This window comes from Amblyomma americanum, chromosome 3 (genome assembly GCF_052857255.1).
Source record: "Amblyomma americanum isolate KBUSLIRL-KWMA chromosome 3, ASM5285725v1, whole genome shotgun sequence".
NCBI classification, from domain to species: Eukaryota; Metazoa; Arthropoda; class Arachnida; order Ixodida; family Ixodidae; genus Amblyomma; species Amblyomma americanum.
The window spans coordinates 188,444,750-188,467,782 of record NC_135499.1 but is presented as its reverse complement, the minus strand read 5'-3'; the positions used below and the strand labels follow the sequence as shown (position 1 = coordinate 188,467,782).

Here is a 23,033-nt window from a genome sequence, read left to right as displayed (position 1 = left end):
GTGTTCCCATGCACAAGGTATCATTGAATCCAACATCCGATAAACGTTTCTGGCACAACGAGACAGAATTTCCGGAGCCGACGTGAATCACATCCGCGCTCCTCGGCCCCAGGTTGCCAACCTCCTTGCATCCTGTAAACAATGAAACCATCCGCATCCGGCGAACGCTCAACAATCACCGCGCACGCGCAAACGAGCTAGCGGCAGTGCAAGGGCCCCGCGGATCCTTCGGGCACAACCGCTGCTCTCGGGCGAAATGCAACGCCCACACGCACGCAATGCGACCGCCACACAACGAGGGGAGTTTATTGCCCGCGCAGCGCCACGCGGCGGCAGCGCCCGAGAGCGCTGTGCGCCGCTCGCGCAGTCCAGAACTAGCCGTTGGGCGAGTGTGTTTGTGAGTGCAAAGCAGGCACAGCAGCGTTGCGAAAGACACGCACTTGGCTGGCAGCGCCGGCCAGAAGCGGCGCTGCGAGCGTTTCTCCACTCCTCTCGCGGAGCGGCAATGACGGAAGCAATGTAGACGACGTCGCAGAAGCGTTGAGGGGAAAAAAATAAATAAACCGTACCGGGAGGAAGGGACGTCCACGTATCAGATATATCACGTTTCCGGCCGCACTGCGCACAACTGCCATAGTACAACTACGCCCGCCCAGCCACGCCGCCACCACACACAGCAGAGCAGCGCGAGGGAGGGCCCCTCGCATCCGATTCCATCACAGCGAGGCGGTCGAGGTTTTTACGTAGGTCCTTTTTGCGCGCTGTCGGTGGATGTGGCAGCGAGGACCCGCTGTTGCTTGTGGCCGGCGTCGGCAATTACACCGCAACTCAATGGCTCCGCCTAGCGGCAGAGCTGGCGGCCTTGGGCGGGGGGCAGCGTTTTATGACGATGTTCCGCGAGCCAAAAACGCGCGGCCGTGACTGCTGCCTGCCGCGGTCTTCCTTCCTTCCTTCCTTCCTTCCTTCCTTCCTCTGATACTCGCAGCACCGACCATCGCGCGACCTCCGCCCTCAGACCCGTTGTTAGGGGGCGTATCGAAAGCCCTTTGTATGCAGTGTGTGCTTGGGCGCGAACAACGGCATGCCTTGCTTCGCAGCTGAAGGAAGGCCTCTAAGAAGATAAATGCGGGTTAGATATGAATGTGCTCCGGCACAACGAGAGCCTTCCGCCGCGGTGCCGTGATTCCCGTTGAAGGACAACCAAACGTTGCATGTTGTTGGACCATATCCGCGTATGTTCTTCTATGGATCAGTACTGAAGTTGAAAGAGGGACATGTGGCTTGAACACAAGGATGACAGAACACGCACCCGTGTCTCTCCTTCACCTCTGTCCTATATATATATATATATATATATATATATATATATATATATATATATATATATATATATATTATATATATATATATATATATATATATATATATATATATATATATATTTATATGTGTGTGTGTGTGTGTGTGTGTGTGTGTGTGTGTGTGTGTGTGTGTGTGTGTGTGTGTGTGTGTGTGAAGGGAGCCACGAGTCACCGAAACCAAGGTGCATAGGGGAAAGTTTCTAATTTTTTTAATGTGTAGTGCTAATCAGTGGGATAGTAATACTTAAATTAATCTATCGCTTAAAGAAGATTAGTTATAAATCAGCAAAAAAAAAGCAACCATGCCGCCGGTGGGATCCGAACCCACGACCTCCGAATATCACGTCCGGTGCTCTTACCAACTGATCTACGGCGACGGCTGTCCAATCTGCTGCTCCCGTGGGTATTTATGTTTATTGGGTGTAAGCGAACCTTGAGAGTGTCCTTTACTCGAAAGCGCGTGTATTTTGGCGTGATATCGGCAAAATTTGTTGGACCACAGCGCCGAGGGTCATCGCGCTTTCAAAACTCCAAAAACTCATATGAGTATTACTAACGACCGGCTACAAATCTCTAATTGCAACCAATTGTCAAATTTTAATAGTTAAAAATCTAATTCCCAAAAATTAATTAACCGGCTAACTAGTTCACTTTATACTACTACTAATAATAATAATAATTTTATTTCCATCACCGTACGTTGATGGAAGGGGTGGGAATAAAAGCGACTAACGCTTGACAAAGTTCCCACCCCTTTTATTATGAATCTTATGATTCATAATCTTATGATATTATGATTATGAATCAGTTTTCTGATGTCCACGTACCAATGCATGTGCACAGAAGCAGCGTTGGCCGTGAGCGAAAAATGGCGCATCTCGGTGAACACCTGAACCGCGCCGTAAGGAAAGGGTTTTCCCTTCCCTTACGGCGCGGTACGGGTGTCCAGCGAGAATTGTGAGACAGGCGTGATTTCCTTTCCTTAAAGTGAGGAGAACTCTATCAAAATTTTTTTGGTTAGTAAAATCTGAGAGTTCGGCATTTCATGGCTTTGTTGCTGCTTGTCCGGGAGCGAAAGATGAATTTATTTTAAAGAAATTTGGATTCGAAGTTGAAAAAGTTTTACCGGCCACACTCGATTCAAACTCGGGGCACTCTTATGACGTCACGGCGCACCCTTATGACGTCATACGACGGAGTGACGTAAAACGCGACGTAAACGCACTCTGATTTTTGACGGCTAGCGGTGCGGTCTAGCAACAGCCGAAATGAATGCTACCGCCGCCACACGTTGAAGGCATCTATCGGGGGTCGCTACCGTCGCTTCGTTTACGTTTGCACCGGCGTCTTGCAAGGGTTACGATGGATCCCGAACCCGACGACGAAGTTCTCGCAAAAACTCCGGCCTGCATCTCAATGACCACAGCCCCACAGAATGTGCGATGCTTTTGAAGGAGCACGGTTAGGTTAGGCGCCGGCGGTCGTTTCCCTCTTCCGCCGTGAGCAGCCGTTGCTAAATAAATATCGTAAACCCAGTGCGCAGAGTCGCGAGGGCCGAGGACAAGGTCGGCGCTTCGCGCCCATCGGAGGCTGGCCGGGGCTTTGGTGCCAATGGATTGTGATTCCTTGAACGGCGCTGTTGCACGCCCATGCCGCGGTGGGACAGTGGTTAGGGCGCTCGACTACTGATCCGGAGTTCCCGGATTCGAACCCGACCTCGGCGGCTGCGTTTTTATGGAGGAAAAACGCTAAGGCGCCCGTGTGCTGTGCGATGTCAGTGCACGTTAAAGATCCCCAGGTGGTCATAATTATTCCGGAGCCCTCCACTGCGGTACCCCTTTCTTTCTTCTTTCACTCTCTCCTTTATCTCTTCCCTTACGGCGCGGTTCAGGTGTCCAACGACATATGAGACAGATACAGCGCCATTTCCTTTCCTCCAAAACCAATTATTATTATTATTATTATTATTATTATTATTATTATTATTATTATTATTATTATTATTATTATTATTATTATTATTTCACGGTGCAGCAGGCGGCGTCGAGGAGGTTTCCCACGGTTGTAAGGGCCAGGTTATTTCTTTTTTTGCAACTAAAAACGGATGGGTGCTCAAGGGCGCTCGCATTTAAAGTTGGCGGCTTGAAAGTAGAGCCGACGCACGACGCTTCAACGGGTTCCGCGCGTTTCCGGAGGTACGGGGTCCACTGGATCGTGCTCTCTCGCCCACTTGCATGTACCCTTCAGATGTGCACTGTGAACGGATTAAATTAGCCGAGAGCTAGAATAGAACAGCTCCGCCCAACTGCCGAAGCTATTGAATGGAGCCGCGAACAAACGAGTTGGAGGAGAGCGGAGTCACGGTCTCTGCTGGTTGCAAATCTTTTTCTTAACTGCCTTGTATCTTGTCTACCGTCCCTAATAAACGATTTCCCTTAACTAGATTGAAGTTGACTGGCACAGCCGGGAACGTTTCGCCGGGCGAGCGTACGAAGACACAAGTGCCCTTTATGCTGCAAACTGCCTTGTACGATCACCGACCATCGAGCCATCATAGTTTTTCATCGACCGTGGCGATCATCTGACCAGCCTTAACAGGCTACTTCAAAGGTTAACTATACCACTTGAAGCGGTACTTAGAGTTCCTCTGGTGTTCGGCGCTTGTAAATCGAGGCGCGTCAAAAACAAAACCACGGGGCACGCAAAGCCGATAGACGCGAAGCGCCATAAAAAGCCGAAGCTCTCCTGGCCGCCTGTGGCGCCGCCAAGCATCGGTTTTCTTTAATAATTGGTTTTTGTGGAAGGAAATGGCGCAGTATCTGCCTTTTATATCGTTGGACACCTGAACTGCGCCGTAAGGGAAGGGATAAAAGAGGAAATGAAAGAAGGAAGATTGAGGTGCCGTAGTGGAGGGGTCCGGAATAATTTAGACCACCTGGAGATCTTTAACGTGCACTGACATCGCACAGCACACGGGCGCCTTAGCGTTTTTCCTCCATAAAAACGCAGCAGCCGCGGTCGGGTTCGAAACCGGGAACTCCGGTTCAGTAGCCAAGCGCGCTAACCACTGAGCCACCGCGGCGGGTACCGTATACAACATTCAACATTCCAACATTCAGGTTGTCTTTTGTCTGTCTTCTTCGTGTGACAAAAGTGCACTATCGGTTTCAAAACAAAACTTACTTCAATATTGAACCGCGCAACCTCCCTTTGTCAGCCTCAGAGGTTCGTGGCGTTCATGTAGGAAGAAAAACTCCTCCAAAGTGGCGTCTCTTGTCCTATGACGTCATCACTTTGTACTTGCGAGATTGTCCTGTGGCGGCGATACCTGTATTTTCATTCTTGCTATTTTCTACCTTACAAGAGCTTTGTTTTCAGCAAGAGTGGCGTTTTTGTTACCAGGAGCTGGTATTCTATCTATACAAGCCAAGTGTCCCTTTAAAACCAATTTTCATTTCAATTTCCTTCCCTTACGGCCCGGTTAGGGTGTCCACCGAGATTTGTGAGACAGGTGTGCTTTCCTTAAATTGTCCAACGGGCCACGCGTCGCGCCGAACGGGAGATGGCGTTCCGTGCACCCCTTGGCAACTCGGCAACACGCTGTCGCGTCTCAGTCTTAAAGACGAAGCTTAAGCGTCCTCCAAATTTTTTATTTTGTTTTATAATTAACTGTCTTTAAGCGCGACAGACTCACAGTATTATTCTCCCATTTATCAGAAGTGCAAATTAAACAGAAGCATTCCCCTATGCACATGTTTGAAAAAAAGATGTCACGCAAAATGTGTGCACCTTGGTTACGGTGGCTGTTGGTGTATTTCGTGTGTGTGTGGGGGGGGGGGGTGCCTGCGTGCGTGTGTTTGAAAGTGAGAGAGAGATATCGAAATGATGTAAGAGGAGGGAGAAAGATGCTTTGCACCTATGACAGCCTTTACCTCCCTGCCTCTCCCCCTTCTAAGCCCCTATATCAATGGTAGGAGACTGCATATATCGACTGTGCGATTATACGCGCACGAGCTAACAAAGCGAAGAAATAAAATTGGGAGTGGCTTAGCTCGGCTATGCCAGGATATACGTAGCGAGAGGTACGTTTTCCTGGCTGAGCTTGTTGTGCTCACTCTGTTTAGCAATGAGAGACATTGGGTATAAACATATTTTATTTATTTTGCTTGCCAGAGACGAAGACTGCCCGATGATCTCTGAAGTAGCATGCAGCGGTCTAAATTTTGTCGATACAGTAATTCGATTTGGTAGAGCCTCTTTAGCATATAAGCTCTATAGTAGTTCCACATTGTGTAGGCTGGACGTGAGGGTCCGAAGCTAAATTAAAGTCAAACTTTTCTTTCATACACTGACGACTAAGGGAGTCCCGTTTCCTGTTGAAATCACCCAAAGTCACACACAACTGTGAAACCGTGCCGTAGGCTGGTATACACGTGGCAACCACATCAATCGTCTGCTTTACAGGTGTTCCCGGTGCCACATAGACTCCTTGGATGATAATGCCGCTTTCCAGAAGCCTAACAACAGGCTCCACCATTGTACACCGCGATCAAACCCTTTCAAAAATTTATTTAGAGAGTTTATAGACTGTCCATAGACTTCTGTCTATAAAGTCTAGACAAACCCTAGAGAGCAGTCTGCAAGCAATACAAATCCTATAGACAGTATATAGACAATCTATAGATTTATGGCCATACACTTCTAGCAGACTTTTGTTTATAGACAATCTATAGAGTATGAATAGACAAAAATAAATATCTATAGGAAGGCTATACAGTCTACATAATGTCTATAGACTGTCTATATACCATTTCTGTAAGGGAAGGGAGATGTTTGACAGCGGTGATACCTTGTTTCACGTATACACAGACTCCAGCGTTCTTATTTGGTTCAAGCCAACTGCCAGGCGACAACCTCAGGATCGGAAGAGTTAACCTTGTCTTGTCTATACCGCCGTTTAGCAGCGGCTGGACTCTCCTTCTCTGCATGCATGTCAAACGTTGTGATACAGACAGACTGACTGATGTTGCTGCGAAGAAGTAGAAAAGTAGGAAAAGGAAAGAGCACGGGCCTGCCTACTGGCTCAAGTCGAGCCACGCTCGCTGCCACGTGCTGAAAGTAGGAGAGTTGAAGGATAGGAGAGGAAAGATAGGTATTAAAGGCGCCGCGCGCTAATAGGCCCATAGGCCCCGGGCCGATCCCGGAGGCAGTGCAATACCTGGCCGACCCGTGCTAGAGTGCGTCTAGCACTCCGCCATATTCCAAAAATACGTTTAATATCTTGGGTCCAAGGACCAGCAGCAGATATGAGACGCCATTAAATCTATGTTTTTTATACGCAATCCTGCGAATGCGACGCGGGGTTCGGGGGATAGAGCGGTGAGGCGGCGGCGAAGAACGCGGCGCAGCTGTGGGGTCTCTCTAGTTACCATGGTATCGGCGCATGCACACAATTGCTCATCCGCGTGACGTCACGCTCGGCTTTGACGGTGGAGCGGCGGGCGCGCGGACGCGGCGATCGGCGGGGAAGTGCACGCCCCACTTTGCTCCTCTTCGGTTGCCACGGCAACGGCGCATGCGCACAATTTTTCTCTCCCATGTACCGCGAAATGCTCGACTGGCAGCTCAGTGTAGCTTTCGCTACAAAAAAAAAACAAGCAAAAAGCAAATGCATTGCATTCAGCCTCCCATGCACATGCGGACTTTGACACGCCCTTCGGGCGTTGCGGGGCGCGCGACCCGGCAGCACAGCACTCCCCGCTATCTGGGGCGGAACAACTTATCGCGCGGACGAGCCCACAGGACCGACTCGGCACCAGACAAGTCGAGCGCCTCGCTGGCGCACACAAGCTCGGCGTGCCGTAGATTGGGAAGAGGCGGCTGCCGCCAAGCGGTGCACTGCTGGGCTCTCCGTGTGTCGGGCGCCTTTGTCGCAATTAGAACACGTCTTGCTGCTAAGCGCAGGGCGTCCAGGAGCGAGGAGGAGGGCCCAACTAAAATGAAGTTGGCACGCGGGTTAAGTAAAAAAGAAAACTGATGCTAGCGTGTCACCTTATTTTGTTTCTTTTTCCAGGCAGCGTATGTCTCTCTTGCCGCATTACTTCTTGTTCTGCCGTGCGGATTCATCATCAGTGTTTCCGCGAAGAAATGCGGAACGTCTGGGCGACAAAGGCACAGCCGCACTGACAACACAGCCGACTCTGTAGCGAGCGATTAACCAAGAAATATAAGGACACTTATATATGCTCCCCCCCCCCCTTTTTTTTTTGCCCCGGAGCAACGCCGTGTCGCCGCCTAAAGAAGACGGCGGCGGGCGTTCAGGCAGCAAGGAATAACGGCCTGAGGGGCGAGTTGGTGCATGATGAAATGAACGACGGCGCAAACAGGGACACTGGCAAGAAAGAGGCACCACATGCGCAGCAAGGAAAGCTGCGCATAAAAACTCCATTGCGAAAGAGTACTCATCATTTCAACGCAGCTGAGAGGGCGAATATATAAATGACAGTATAGAGGCACAGCGTACACTCGCGCTTAATGTGACCCAGCAACAGCACGCATAGCGTATGACCGCTGGTAACGTCATGATGCATGCTGTGCGGGCACATCGGAAATGTATAGCCTTCCCTACACCGGTGCCTCCTTCCCACCGCCCCAAGCTTCATGCCGGCCGTCAAGTACGGAGTATTCAGCTTATACATCAAGCATCGGTTGCAGGCCTTATTTAGCACTGCTGTATACCTGATTTGATTTTTAGCCTCTAACTAGCTAACACGTGCCGCTGAATATTCATTAGCAAGTGTCATACACTGTTTCTTTTTTACCTCGTTAAGGGTCCCGTTCAGCAGAAAACCCAACCAATTCCGCATATATGGGCATTAGCCCCTTAACACTATCGCGTCACACTCTTAAGGGAGAGCTCAAGCGTCCGCTCCGATTTTTTTTTTGTGAATTGAGAGAGAGAGAGAGAGAGAGAAAGAAAAAAAAACATTTTTAGCCCTTTAAAACAGTAAGATTGAGCACCCCGCTGACCGACCACATATCCAAAAGAGAGAGGTCGATTAAACGGGGACAGGGGGGCACTCCGTGCAGCACACGCGAGGAGATATGGCTTTTAGAACTGCGTGGTTGAATCGCGAGCCCGTGAACACACCTGTGGAAGCCCTCGCCTCGCACTCGTACGGCCTTAACCAACACCACCTTGGTGTTGCCTTAACTCGGGAGCAAGTTGTTGCAGGACCGCCCGGCTCCATTATCACCACACATAGCTGCACACATGCATGCACACATGTTTCCACACGCATATGCTCACTAAATGGCTCACTGCATTCTGGCCTGAATGGCGAGTTTCTGGAGACGCAAAAGCCAAAATGCGCCCGTGTGCTGTGCGATGTCAGTGCACGTTAAAGATCCCCAGGTGGTCGAAATTATTCCGGAGCTCTCCGCTACGACACCTGTTTCATCCTTTCTTCTCTCACTCTCTCCTTTATCCCTTCCCTCAAAAACCTTCCCCAAAAAACAATTTTCAATTTCCTGATTAGGAACAGTTGGGAATAGGGGTTAATGGAGAATACCTAAGTAATTTGTGATTCGCTGATGACATTGCCTTGCGGAGTCACTTGGGAGATGAACTGCAGATCATGATCAATGAGTCAGACAGGCAGGGCAAAACGGTGGGTCTAAAAATTAACATGCAGGAAACCAAAGTAATGCTCAACAGTCTAGCAAGGGAGCAGCAGTTCACAATTGGCAGCGAGGTGCTGGAAGTGCTAAAGGAATACTCCTTAGGGCAGGCAGTGGCAGCTGATCCGGATCATTAGAGGGAGATAACTAGAAGGATAAGAATGGGGTGGAGCGCATATGGCAGGTTCTCTCAGATCATGAATGGCGGTTTACCAATATCCGTCAAGAGAAAAGTACACAACAGCTTTATCTTACCGGTACTCACCTACGGGGCAGAAACGAGGAATATGGAAAAAAAAATTATAGGTGTAACGTTAAGAGACCGGAAGCGGGCAGAGTGGGTGAGGAACAGACGCGGGTTAATGGCATCCTAGTCGAAATCAAGATGATAAATGGGCTTGGGCAGGGCATGGAATGCGAATGCAAGATAACCGCTGGTCCTTAAAGGGACTATGCAATAAATTAATTGAGATTACGTAAAGCAGACGAGAGATAGGCATTTGATCACTCGTCACCCCAGTGCAAGAATTCGTGAGCCATCATCAATAACAGCGAAGATATATACGATTAAAAATTACGCTCCTCCCCTCCTCCTGAACTCGTACACGAGGAGCACCAGAAAAAAATAAAGAGAACAGCTCTGGGACTGGGCCCCGCCCATGAATACGCCATCCGCTGACGTTTATTTTGCAACTTCCGGTTGTCGCTCCTAGCCCCCCAGCAGCAGCGTCGGCGGCGTGGCGGCATCTCTCCGGTCTCTTCTCCTTCCTGGATTGCGGCGCGCGTCGGGTTTCTTTGCTTGTCATCTGTGGTAATTAGCAGTAATAAACCCGGACGTCGAGGTGCGACTGCTCGCTTTTACGGCCGCGATGGGCATCGAGCCCTATAGGCGGCCGACGACTACCGCGCAACTGCGTCACGCGTTTTTAAGTTGAACGGTGCACGAAAGCCGGCGGCGCTATGCATTCTGGGTAGTCCGCCATTTTGTCGTCCTTGTTAGCAGCCGACGCACCCAGGCCAGGCAGCAGTGTTTTTGTACGAGTGCCGTATCGTCTTCTACAGTCATCAAAACTAACAAGGGGTTGCATATTCGCCGCCCCGGCGTGCTTTGAAGATGTCGGCAGTTTCGTAAGAGACCTATATGTGTCGACTCTGCCCGAAAGACCGGGCGCGCTACGAGGAGAAAACAAAACAGTGCGGCGTGGACCTATTCACGCTACGCGCGGATGACTGCACTGTCGATTTCAACTTGTGGCCGCCCGCCGACATCGCAGATATTCACGAATTTCTAGTTCTGAGAACTAGTTTTGTTACTCGGCAGCAGCTTAAGGCCAGAAAAGCTTTGGAAGGGCACAACTTCCTCACAAGTGGATGGGTACGCGAGCCATGCATGAAAACGGTCGTAGCCGACACAGTGATACTCAAAACACAGGTAAGGACATAAAACCTTTTTTTTCGTGAAGTACTAATTCCTTTCGTCGCCGTTGTCATTTGCGCCCAGGTGAACCACTCGCAAGGTTTGAATAAGCCACCCGTGGACGTGTGGGTCCTCGCAGAAAGCGACGGTCACATTGTGTCGGCTCACTGTACCTGCATGGCCGGCAACGGAGAGGCCTGCTCGCATGTTGCTGCCCTGCTATTTTATGTGGAGTGTGGTTTGTGCGCACGTCAAGAACAATCCTGCACAGACGGCCCCAACGCCTGGCTGCCGGCCACCGTCAAGACGATTGGTGTGCGCCCGGTGTCGGAAATGGACCTGTCGTCGTCGACAATGAAAAAACGCCGCCTTAACGACAAATCCGAGGGCGCTGACTGCGCCGAAACCATACCCACGACCAACAGTGCCGGCGCCGACGGCCGCAGAATGGCAACAATTATTTGCCTCAGTGATCGAGACGGGGCATTGACCGGCTGTACGCACCTGAAACGAAGTGGAGTGCACAGACTTTATACTTGTCTGGATTGGCGTCAGTCTCACTCCTGTTAATACGTGCCAGCCACTCGCGTCGGCGTCGATATGAAAGCTGCTTTGCTTTCTCGCACTCGTGCAGGCGTATTTTCGGAATCTTGAAGAACCGGCAGTCGGCCTGTCCTGTCTTCAGTTTCTGCGCTTTGCTTTGGGTTCTGCTGGTGCAGCCCACAACAGCACAGTACACCATAACGCCAGCACTGTTGCACGCACGTACTACGCGAGCTTAAAAACCAACGTGCGCTTCCTGCGTCGGCTGCTACCAAGGACGACAAAATGGCGGACTACCCAGAATGCATAGCGCCGCCGGCTTTCGTGCAAACTCCCTATAAGTGCGCACGAAGAGCCGTGCGAGTGGCTCCGGAACTCCCGACAGAAGGAGGCGGCAGAGGAAAATTGAAACCATATGCGCGAAGGCAATGCCCTGGCTCGCTCTTGCCCGAGAGGCTCGCGCGGCGGCACGAGCAGACGATTTTCACGGCTACCGGAAGTGTGCCCGCGACGTCGTGGCTGCCGTGGCTCCAGCGAATGAGAGCGTGTGGTGGCCTGGCGACGTCATGGTACAGTGACGTCTTTGTTCCACGATTTTAGTTCCAAAATCAGTCACTACGAGTACACCAATCGGCCCGCGAATTTTGAAAAACACGGTTTTTAAAAGTTAATAAGAAATTACCGGCTCAGTTCTGAAGACTCATACTTGGTGTGAATGCTTCTTAGCATCATTTCTAAACATTGAAAACATTTACAGGTGACTTTTTATTTGTTGCATAGTCCCTTTAAGGGTAACGGAGTGGATTCTAAGAGAAGGCAAGCGTAGCAGGGGGCGGCAGAAAGTTAGGTGGGCGGATGAGATTAAGAAGCTCGCAGGCAGAGGGCGGGGCGCAGCTGGCCATGAGCAGGGTTAATTGGAGAGACACGGAGATGCCTTTGACCTGCAGTGAGCGTAGTCAGGCGAATGACGATGATGATGAGTACGAAGGCAGCAACGAGGGGCTATTTCACCCGCGCTCTTTATCTCGATACCATCGAACCATACATCAGCAGGCGCGTCATACACACAGTCACGATGTTGCATATGCTTAGCCGCCCGCGGCACGCTACCCCACCGCTTTGTTTAGAGCAGCTTTTCAGAGCGACAGCTGTGTCACAACTCTCGAGATCGTGGTCGTGTCGTCGGCATCCGCACAGCCGAGGAGAGGGTGAGAAAAAACTAAAATTGGTTCTGAGCGTGTTTCGATGATGGCGAAGTACAAAACGCCAGTGTAGCGTGCGAAGTAAGAGCACGTAAAGAACCAAGGTGGTCAAATGTTTTGGGGAATCCCCAAGGTGGAGTAGATTTGTAATAAGGGAGTACTAATTACTCATTGGCATCCACCCAAGCGCAGCCATACGGCTACAAAGGAAAGCTAATACAGTTTTCACAGAAGCTTGGTAGTTAAAGAAAAATTCGTCTAGGTCCGGGGTTCGAACCCGGGAAGCTTGCCGTCCCGGTTAGCTCAGTTGGTACAGCGACTGCTCCGGTGAAGCGGTGGTCCCGGGCTCGAACCCCGGACCAGGACGAAATTTTCTAACTTCGAAGTTTCTGAGAAAGCTGTTAGCTTTCCTTTGTATCTATAGCCGTATGGCTGCGCTTATTACAAAAAACCAAGGTGGTGCAAAATTTATCGACAGCCTTCAACTACGGCCTCTCTTTCTCTCTTTCACACCTTCATCCTTTCCCTCACGGCGCTGTTGAGGTGCCCCAAGAAAAAGTCGACCGTTTTCGCACCGTTTAGTGCGTTGGCATTGAAACCTCCATAAGCGCGAAAAGCGTCAGACGCTGGCGGTGTGTGAGGACGACTCGGGGGGAGGGGAGACAAAACCAGAGATAATGAAAACGTAAGGGCGAGGGGATGAGGGAGGAAGCGGGCGAGTAGGCGACGGGTGCCGAGAGAAAAACAGCGGCACAGTCGAGAAGCAGAGATAGTGGCGACAGGATACGGCGTGGCACACTGTGATCGCCGTATTGGATCCGGTATGACGTACTACGTGTCACACAGACACTGACCCGACTGGGTCACACTCGTCAGTGGAGAGCAGTAATGCTAAATCGCATTGATCATCGCACTTGTTCTTTCCTCAAGACCAATTGTTTTTCTTTGGCTGGCTTTGTTTTACCAACGTCATATTGTTTGTACCTTAATTGTCCTGAGGCACGACATGCACAGTCTTAGCTTTGTTTTAGGCAGGAAGCACCACGCTCGCGGGGCGCACTTGAACTGAGTATATAGTGCTCGATCGTTTTTTTTTTGTTTTTTTACAGCGAAAGCCGTAATATCTTTGTACAAGCCATTTAGGCGGTACAACGGCAGCCGTGCAACGCGCTGTTTAGGTGGACCTCACAGCGTGACTGAGGTTGACCGTTGACCATTAACCACCTTTCTTTTCCAAAAAGCTCACCGAGTGTTTCGAATGCGAATAAGACAGCACTGGGAGCTAGACTAATTTGCGTCGTGCAGTCGGGCCCTAGAGTCTGTGAAGTGTGCCGGGAACGAACCGCAGAAGGCAAGCAGAAGACCGAATATGCACATGAGCGTAGAGGCGCCTAACCGGGCAGTTGCCAGTGGAATGTCAAAACGGGCCTGCCACTCCAGACCTCTCGGTTGCTAATGCCAATCAGCTTTCGCTCATTAATGCGCTAAGCCGGTAAGCTTAAATTTAAAAAAAAAAATTTCATCCGTTTCCAGTGGAAAAACGTCGACGCGCCAGTCATTCCATACGCGCTCAGCTGAGGTCAACCAGCAGGCTCCCCAATGCGGCGACAAAAATGTGATCGCCAAATGCGTGCGCAATTTTTTAACTCTTGACATCTACCAAACGACAGTGCTATGCATGCAGGACATGCGAGCTGTTTACATTGTGACAGCATATCCGCCCTTGTTTACGTCACGCGCGACGTCCGTGGCAGCCACAGAAGCAATATGGTCCCCGTAATAGCAAGAATGACACACGCAATGTGTAAACAGCACCGCGAGGGCTTTATGGACGCGAGGCGTCCGCATAATGTCACAGCGCGCGCGAACTTGTCGATGTCCACTTCTAGTTTGCAGAACTATTTTTAAACGTTGTATTAATTAGATATTTCTTAAAGAAGGTGACAGTTTTTAGTCGCTATCATTCATCCTTCTTACGATATTTTTGCCAATGATGCTTCTGGCGTCATTCCAGCGTCACGTGAAGCACCGCCTGCGGCGGCCACACAGCCGATTTTCGGTATCGATATTTAAGTCTCTTGAGATAGTTTTACTCAACGTCTTGGAAAACAACTTGTAATGAAGACAGGGGGCTCTGAGCAATACACTGTGATGTAGTTCAAAATGTTGAAAGAAGAAACAGTCGCTAAACTCTTGCATTCCCTTGCATCGAAGTGCGGCCAACATGGTGGGGGTCGAACCCATGTCGTCGGTAGCAGAACGTCATAGCATGCAGTGAGCCACCGCGTACGATGCGATAGATTACTACTGCACTGGTACAGGTGAGCAAGTAGTACTTTTTCATAACCGAATCGAATACGAATAATGCGGCTAAAAACCGTACGGAATCCGAATCGAATATTTTTTTATGAATATTCGGTACTAGCACGAATATGCGTACGAAACAAATATTCGTTCTACACCAGCGCAAGCGGCGGCGCTATGGCTTATCGAGCTATAACTTCTATAAACTATTAAAAAATAAACACGGCACTAAGGCTCCACTAAGGGCTGCTATGAACGTGATGCCATACGTATTACGTTTTGCTACTGCAGGGTGACGACAACGAATAACCAGAGCCACATCTCAGTAGATGAAAGGGGAGCTAAGTATGAGTCACAGAGGCCGAGATCCGGTTCTACTGCTGCGTCGCCCAAGTCTTGAAAGTCATGTATGAGCATTATGAAAGCCGCCACACGAACGAACCGCACCGTGACGCTCAATTCTCCTTTCGCACTTCCCCGTGCTTTCGCCGTCGAGCCATATCCGAACTTCGTGCCAACTTTTCGAAAACTTGAAGACATACTCGAATCGCTTCAATGGTTTTAGCGAATCGCATAGGAGGCCTCTCAATTCGCTATTAGAAAGTTCCGAATATTCGCACACCCCTATTTCAAGATCGGTGCAGTCGAATAATGGTACCCTGATCGAATATAGATGAGACACCGAAATGGGCTAGGACAGCTGAATGACACACAGGTGCGATAAATTCGTTGGTCAAATCTGTCTCAACACAACGTGAAACTTCTTTAGGGCACCCCAAAAGCGGAGTTGAGCTCGTCTTTTAAGAAGTCAGGCAGCGGGGCGGATCGGGCTGACACGCCTGAAAGGGGTGGGCTCTTGGCTCACTATACACCCTAGGCAAGCTGCTGAAAGTGCAGACCATGACAAAGTGCTGATATCGAGTTATGCAACCACCCACTCGTCGAGCCTAGACGACTTCGCTTAGCAGGACGCCGACTTAACCCGCTCTGTCGTGTTCACGTTTACGAAGCTTACAATACAGAATGACAGCACTGACATCCAGTGGATGTCTCTGCGAACTTTTGAAAGGACATGCAGATATCCCCCGGAAGTGGGAAGGAACTCCCGTGGACGCCCCTCACATATCCTTTTGGCCGCAATTTCGGTATCCAAGGGATATCGTAGGCAGTCCTTGCGGATTTTCATAGGCTTTAACAAGGACATATTTGTTATTCGTAAATTAACGGTAAATTTTCCTCCAGATTTTTATTGTCTCAAGAGAAAAAAATTTGCTCAGCCCACGTGAAAAATATTCGCAAAGCCTGATTTACATTTTCTGCGACGTGACGAAATAAACGACTACAGCTGATTACAGTCGTGGAGTTGCTTGGCCTAGAGCTGACATTTTTACGTGTGAAATATTCATAGCATCACACGATGTCACCGAGAACCTGCGTATACAACAAGCCTATGCGAAACGTAGATCAGGCTACCGAAACGCTACAAACCAGTCATGCAACACCAACATACTGGGTATACATCCACAGAACGAAGAATTTCCAAGAGCTTACATACTCCAAATCTGAGACCCATTAAAGATCCCCAGGTGGTCGAAATTATTCCGGAGCCCTCCACTACGGCACCTCTTTCTTCCTTTCTTCTTTCACTCCCTCCGTTATCCCTTCCCTTACGGCGCGGTTCAGGTGTCCAACGATATATGTGAGACAGATACTGCGCCATTTCCTTTCCCCCCAAACCAATTATTATTATTATTATTATTATTATTATTATTATTATTATTATTATTATTATTATTATTACTTTTGGGGCCAGTGGCTCTTGCACGTCACGCAATATTTTTTCATCCAATTATGTATACTTGATTACTCAAACAAGAAATCAAAATAAGCGGACCACGTTGCAGACACCTTCTATTAGAAAAAAAACATCAGTCCACTCTGCCATCTTTGTCGCAAACATTATGCAGACGCAATGACACGTGATTCAAGTAAATGTCCGTGATATAATCCGACCGGGATACCCACCGAATAACGTGTCAGAACATCTCTACAGAAGGAATATGCATATCAAGTCAGTGCCCGTAATATCATCCAAACGGGATATCCACCGGATATGTGTCAGGACATCTAAATCAAGGACTTGCCGTGGGCGTCCCTCGTATGTATGCTCCAACGGGTCAGCATATATGGCAATGATTCGCATATCCCTGGGTGCCTCTTGCTGCCACTGGTTTGATTCCACTTTGGTTCATTTTCTGCTGCTTAGTGATGAATAAGTCAATCAGATAACACCTGGACTACTCAAGGTACTACGCGGTCTCACATCGTAGTTAGTTGCGCGACTCCCACCCCCCAAATCAGCAGCACCGACGAGGCGCGCTAGGCGAGTCATAAGCATGAATAAGGACGACTTCGGCAGCGCGGAGATAGAAAACAAAGGCCCCTCCAAGACGAGGAGGCACAAAATCCTGCCGCAACTGCACGCATTCGGCTTTCGCTCGGGACTGTCATGCTTCGCGCGCAGACTCTACCGGCACGAAAAAAAAAAAAAAGGAAAGGAACGAGCATCCGGGAATGCAGGTACGGGTGTCCCACGCGTCGGGCGGCGTCATCAAAAAAATGTCAAAACGAAGACCTCGAAAAAAGCAACCGTGTGAGCACAAAAAGAAGCGACAGCGACGAAGAAGTGGGCAATCTGCGTGTGTAGCGCGTGCAGTACTTGCCTGTTCAGAAGGGCATTCCGTCACTCGGCTCAGCAGTAGCGTGCAAGTGGGTGTACGGGCTTTTCCTTCTCTCCGCCAGTGATGATGACGATGACGCTGGAACCGTCGTGACGGCGAGACCGTGCGCGCACGTCAGGCAGCGGACGTCCCGCTACGTGTGGCGAATGGTAGCGGTGGTGACAGCCGATCGTCGACGAGTCGCGCGTTTCCGCACAAGTTCCTCCGAGCGGTGGTCGCGCCCGACTGGAAGTGTAACTCGTTAACGCGAAGTTGCACACTAAAGCCACGACAACGGCCGCCGCGATCACACGTCGTATCGTATCGCTATATTTCCCGGATATCTGACAGCGGCCGCCCCGCAGCACTGACGGCAGCAATGGAGGAGTTGGGAGGAGAGGGGCGAGGTGGGGACGGTGTGGGGGAAGGAAGAGCAAAGCGCGAAGTCGAGCGAGGGCGAAAGCGCGCGCAACGACGCAGGAAGTTCGGCGTTCGCCCACCACAGAGAGATAAAAGAGGGAGAAACGTCCGATGTTGAGAGAGAGAGATATGGAGAAAGGGTCCGAACGGAGCGAAACAAGTGACACGCGAAACAAACAACGAAGAAAGGCGAGAAATTAATTGACACTGGTTCTACAGCGGGACGCAGCGGGGCGCGGCTCGGAAAAAGTGGTGTTGGCGAGTGTAGCTTTGATGGGCGGCGGCCGAGAGAGGAGTTTCGCCTTCGCTCCCGCCTGGAGTCACGTGGGCGAGTCGAGACGCCCGCTGAGTGCGCGATAAGCAGCGAGTGGGGGAGGGCTGAAAACTCTCTTTGTCGTACATTCGTTTTTCTTTCTTTCGACGTGTTGCTGCCCGCACCATCTTCGCGTAGCTGTCGCCCTCTGCCAGCGGCTGCGTCAGGCTCCACTGCGGGCGAGTGGCAATCCATTTACTCTCTGTCGCAGAAGTTGAAGGGAGGAGCTTGTGCAGAACGAATGGGTGAAGGGAAGGAACTTTAGTTCCTTGGCAGCCAACTCGTGCCTTCCAGTAATGAAGGCGCATGCGGTCTACACCTGACATGTGCACCACCGCGGCTCACTTTGGAATTCTGGGCTGTGTGCCTAGGCCGCGGAGCTATCCCACTTATATGTTTGTCTTCGGATCAAAATATCGGTGACGGCTGGCTATAGATTAATTACGAGTGTTAATAAACTAAAAACAACGCATTTAAACAGCAACAAAAAAGGCACACACGAAACAGGTAGTGCGCTGACCAGCATTTTTTTCCCCTGTTCCCGTGTTCACATACAAGATACAATATACGAACGGAGGAAGCCTCACATACAAGATACGAACGGAGGAAGGAAAAGATCGCTGACTCCCACGAAGGAGGCAAAAACGAAGGGTGTCCATCTTATACCTGCTCGTGATGCTAATACCCCCTTTTTTTTTTGCCGTTGAACACATAAGTTTAGATATTATTATTGTTGAATAACCAATTGCAAGAGACCTGGCAACTTAACAGACACATCTTGCCAAAAAAAAAATGAATTCAATATGGCAACATATCAAGCGTCGTCAGGAGACACCTGCTCAAACCCATTCATATTACATTTGGACATCATCTTGTGCCGGAAAGAAGACCTGCAGGTCGCCGCCCGCCGATAGCTCACCTATCGCTATCGTAACAACAGGGCAACTCATCTTTACAGAACCGCGAGGAACAAGCACACAACAGGGAAAGGGACGACACAACACTTTTTCGAAGATTGACCCCATCAAACTCGCCAAGCTTTTCACCCTGTTGTATGCATGTTACCTAATTAAAAAAGGTCACCCTCGAACACCCTTACAAAGATTGCGAGGAATCCGGGATTTTTGCGTGCTATTGAGATCGGAGGTACCATTCCGAAACTATACTGCGCGGCTAAGCTGTTAGTGCCGCCAACGTTCTATTCCGAAACTACCAGCTCGGTATAAGCGATCGGCGGTGCTTCGCCGCAGAGCAGAGGAAGGACAGCAAAGAAATCTAGTATACTACAGAAGCATTTCAATTAAATCTCGTCTAACTCGAACTGCCGTTTTATTCGAGCTGGCGCTTTGGTCCCGTCCACACAAAGTTCATTAAAAAGGCTGTCATTAATTCGAGATCGATATAAGCGGAATAAATTTACGCTCTTCTTAGGGTTTTCATTCAGAACGGCCGGTCAAGTTCATTCTGAGCAGAATTGTACGTAACACGCTACATATATATAATTGATTACTTGTAACCGATTACATTTTCTTCGAATGCTGTAATGCATTGATTGCTCTTTGTAAGCTGTAACGTACTCGGTAAACAAATTATTTATTTTTTCACGAATCGATTACTATAATTCTTTTCCCCAAAACAAGTTGGAACCAGTGGTATAACTTCGAGAATCTGAACTTGGTGGCACACACTGGTGTAGCTCGGAACACCCTCGCTTTAGAGCGGCAGCGGTCGAGCTGCGGAGAAGCCACCCGCGCAAGGATGTCCGATGTCTACACATGCAAGGTCGATCGGCCTGTATTTGGCTAGCCCCGGCCGTGTTCCGCCCTTTACATTTCGCGACGGTACCACGTAATGCCAAATAGTGAGTTTTGTCCCCTCAGACCGAAAAACGAAGCGCGACGCTTTGCGTCACTTCGAGGTGATGCGCAAGGCCTTTGTATGTTAAAGCAACGTACTTCACTCCAATGCGTACTTCGAGGTATACTCTCCAGTGTCGCTCCAGACAAAGAAACGTGAAAAAAATGACGCAGAAAACTTCGAAAAACAGCTACAGGTGAAATTACCAGCCCATAGTGTACCGCAACGAATTATAGGTCAAGAAAGCAAGCCGCATTAGCTTATTGTCGTCTGAGTATACTTGTGCAATGGTAATAAAAGATGGATGTAAAACAGCATAATATTAATGGATTGCTTCTCTGTAATTGTTCATTTATTTTGCATGGGTTGTAATTGACCACTGAAATAAGTTACATTTCAGGTGAAGTACGCAGCTGCAATTTCAATCGGTTGCTTGTTTTCTGTAACGTGTACAAGACTGAATCTTAGCGAGTGTGTAAATCACTGCAAAATTATGATACCGGACAAAGGAACAGCACATAGGAAAGCAAAGCGCACGTGTAAATAAGGGGCGGATTTATCTGAGGAGAGTGTGTGTGTGTGTGGGGGGGGGGGGGGGGGGGGAGGCTGTCGCCTCTCCAGGGGAGTAATTTTGAAGTTTGAAGTTCATACGTTGCTTTGTTATAGAGGTAACAAACGCGCAATAAAGCAGGAGCTAAAGGCGTAGCCTGACAGGGGCTCCTGCCCTATCGAGCAGTAACGGCAGACATGGTGAAATTTCACACAAAACATGTAAGCATATACCATACAACTGGTACAGGCAGCAAACGTTGAAAATGAACAGAAAATAAAACTGTAAAAACACTAACAAGCATATAAAATACATCAAATCTACGTAGCACACGCTCAAACAGAAAGTTAAATTATTGTATTCTAGCAAAGCAACATAACGAAAAAATTATAAAGTTATTTACTATTTCACTCTCCAGCAGGAATCTTCTTAGTAGCAAAACCATGCCGAACCCATTTATTCGACGAAAAAGTCCAAGAAATACATGGTTGAAATGGGACCGCCCCCTCCATGAGTGACCGATAAATCCGCCCTTGGTGTAAACCTAACAAAACACAGGTACGAAACTTCATGTACGATAAATGCAGCTAAGCAGCAAATGGCGGCTAAAAGACGAAGCGTTCCCCATACTTATTTTTGGGGGAATCTGCGGCACTTTTTGTAGTTTTTGTCCCCAGTCAAGTACATGAAGGCCCGCTGGTTACTTCAGGCGGAAATTTTTGTTCACAAGCTTCAAGCAAAACTGGCCCTGGTAAAAGTGAACTTGGCGACAAATAAGGAATACGTGTCCGGCAGCAAAAGTGAATGGCGCACTTACCACTACTGCGCTATTAGAGCCCGCCCAATACGGTTTTGTAAACGCACTGGCGACCGCGTCAGCCAGACTGCCATGGCATTTACCCCTATTATGCGTAGGTCATACTGTTCGCCATTTGGGTCGAGCAGGAGCATGGCTAAAGGCTGTAATTCTTCTAATCCGCTTACCTCCACCTGACCCGTGGAAGCTTGGCGGAAGCTACGCGTGGTGCACCACGATTGCGCCCCTTCTGCCACGCGCAAGGTATCGACGCACATGTCGCAGCAGTCCCTTCAAATGCTTCGCCTTTACCCACTCTTTACCGACTTTTTTTTTAACAAGATTTATTGCCTCAGGGCATCAACGGGCGAAGTTGTGACGGAGGATGCAGTAATGATTAAAGTAATGTTTTTCTATCACTTTAGCTGTTTTTATGTGAAGTCCAGTAGTGAGCGATGGTATGGTCCCTGCGCCCAATATATGAAGCAGGGTTGCTCGGTGAAAGACCCGCTACCTACAGGTGCCGGATACTTGTAGGCTTGAGAGTAGGGCAGTCCCACAGATTACTAATTGGTGAATGTGGGCTTCAATGTCGTCGTGTTTGGATATCGGACACCCAGGCCGAGGAAACAATTCTCGGTACTGAGGCCACTTTCGAGTGATGGCTGGTGTGAGGGCAACCCCGACCCGGATCCTCCGAAGCGCAACCTCCTCTGCACGGGTAAGACCGCGGGGGAGGGTTACCGCACATGGAGGGATGAGAGCACGTGTGCGGCGCCGGAGGAGTTCCTTTCTTGACGAAAGGAGGGTAAAATCGTCCAAATGAAGAAGCCGAGGCAATGATGAGCCTGGAGTCACGAGGCGGGTCGTTAAATCTTCCTGGATTTGAGAGGTCAGCAGATCCCGTGGGACCCACTCAATACGCACTGGCCGCGGGATGCGTGCCGCGACCCGGTGGATGCCCTGACATATCGTTGGACAGCGGCTAGCACGTCGTATCAACCGCACTGCTTGAAAGGGGTCAGTGACGATGACAACGCGGGCCGCAGGGAGCATAGTTGTGGCGGCCACGGAGCAGAGTGCCTCTTGAACTGCGACGAGCTGAGCACAAAAGGACGTACGTGGGGGGTTCGGGAAGTTGGAACCTAGAGGTTTGATTTGGGGAAGGTCTGCACGGGCAGTAGATTACTGTTGTTGCTTCACAGGCTTGGATGCTTGCGTCTACGTAGACAACAATGAACCCTTCAGACAGGCAAGCATTTTGGTCTTCAAATTTCTGGCGAAGCAACGATGCCGAATTCGCAGATGTTGTTCGGCGATTATCTGTTGGCTTGCTGGCGTTGGCGGCTGAAGAATGGAGTGTGACCCACTTTGTAGCCACTGTTTCAAAAGCGTGTGAGCAAGTCTGGAACCATCTTGAGTGAGCGCCTAAGTTGGGCTGAAGCTCAGCAGAGCACGCTGCGAGTTGGCATGCACTAAGCCGCTCGCGGTCAACCCTGCTGCGTAAGCACACAGTTTCTACTGCAGATCTTCGCCTTCGATATAAGACAACAGAAGTGTCAGCAAGCTAGCCATAAACGGAGTTTGAAAAAGGTGGCTTCGTAGCTTGAACCATGGATGAATGGCTTGAACTTACCGCCTTGACTGCGGTGGCTGATGCATACCGCGATGCAGCTGGCATCATCAGGGCAGTGCACTTACATGTACAGATAAAACTGAGAAACAACCTGACCTTAAAAATTATTATTCAACTTTGTTATTAGCTAGCATATGGCGCGAAAATGATTCAAATGTGTTGTCACTTGCAGACTTCACGTGCAAAATGCAAAAAAGTTGATTAATGCTATAATAGTTTAATGGATTATTGTCT

At 49.5% G+C, this 23,033-nt stretch overlaps 1 protein-coding gene across 2 annotated transcripts in view; it reads right to left on the bottom strand.

Moving 5' to 3' along the window:
• The window catches only part of LOC144125673 (ras-related protein Rac1-like), a 73,115-nt gene extending 55,227 nt beyond the window's left edge, over positions 1–17,888 (bottom strand). Inside the window, exon 1 of one of the 2 annotated variants that reach the window (XM_077659264.1) lies at positions 17,231–17,888. The gene's annotated coding sequence lies outside the window, so the exon portion shown is untranslated. The remainder of the gene's footprint in view (positions 1–17,230) is intronic. The other variant, XM_077659263.1, reaches the window with a different exon arrangement.
• Between the last annotated feature and the right edge of the window lie 5,145 nt (positions 17,889–23,033).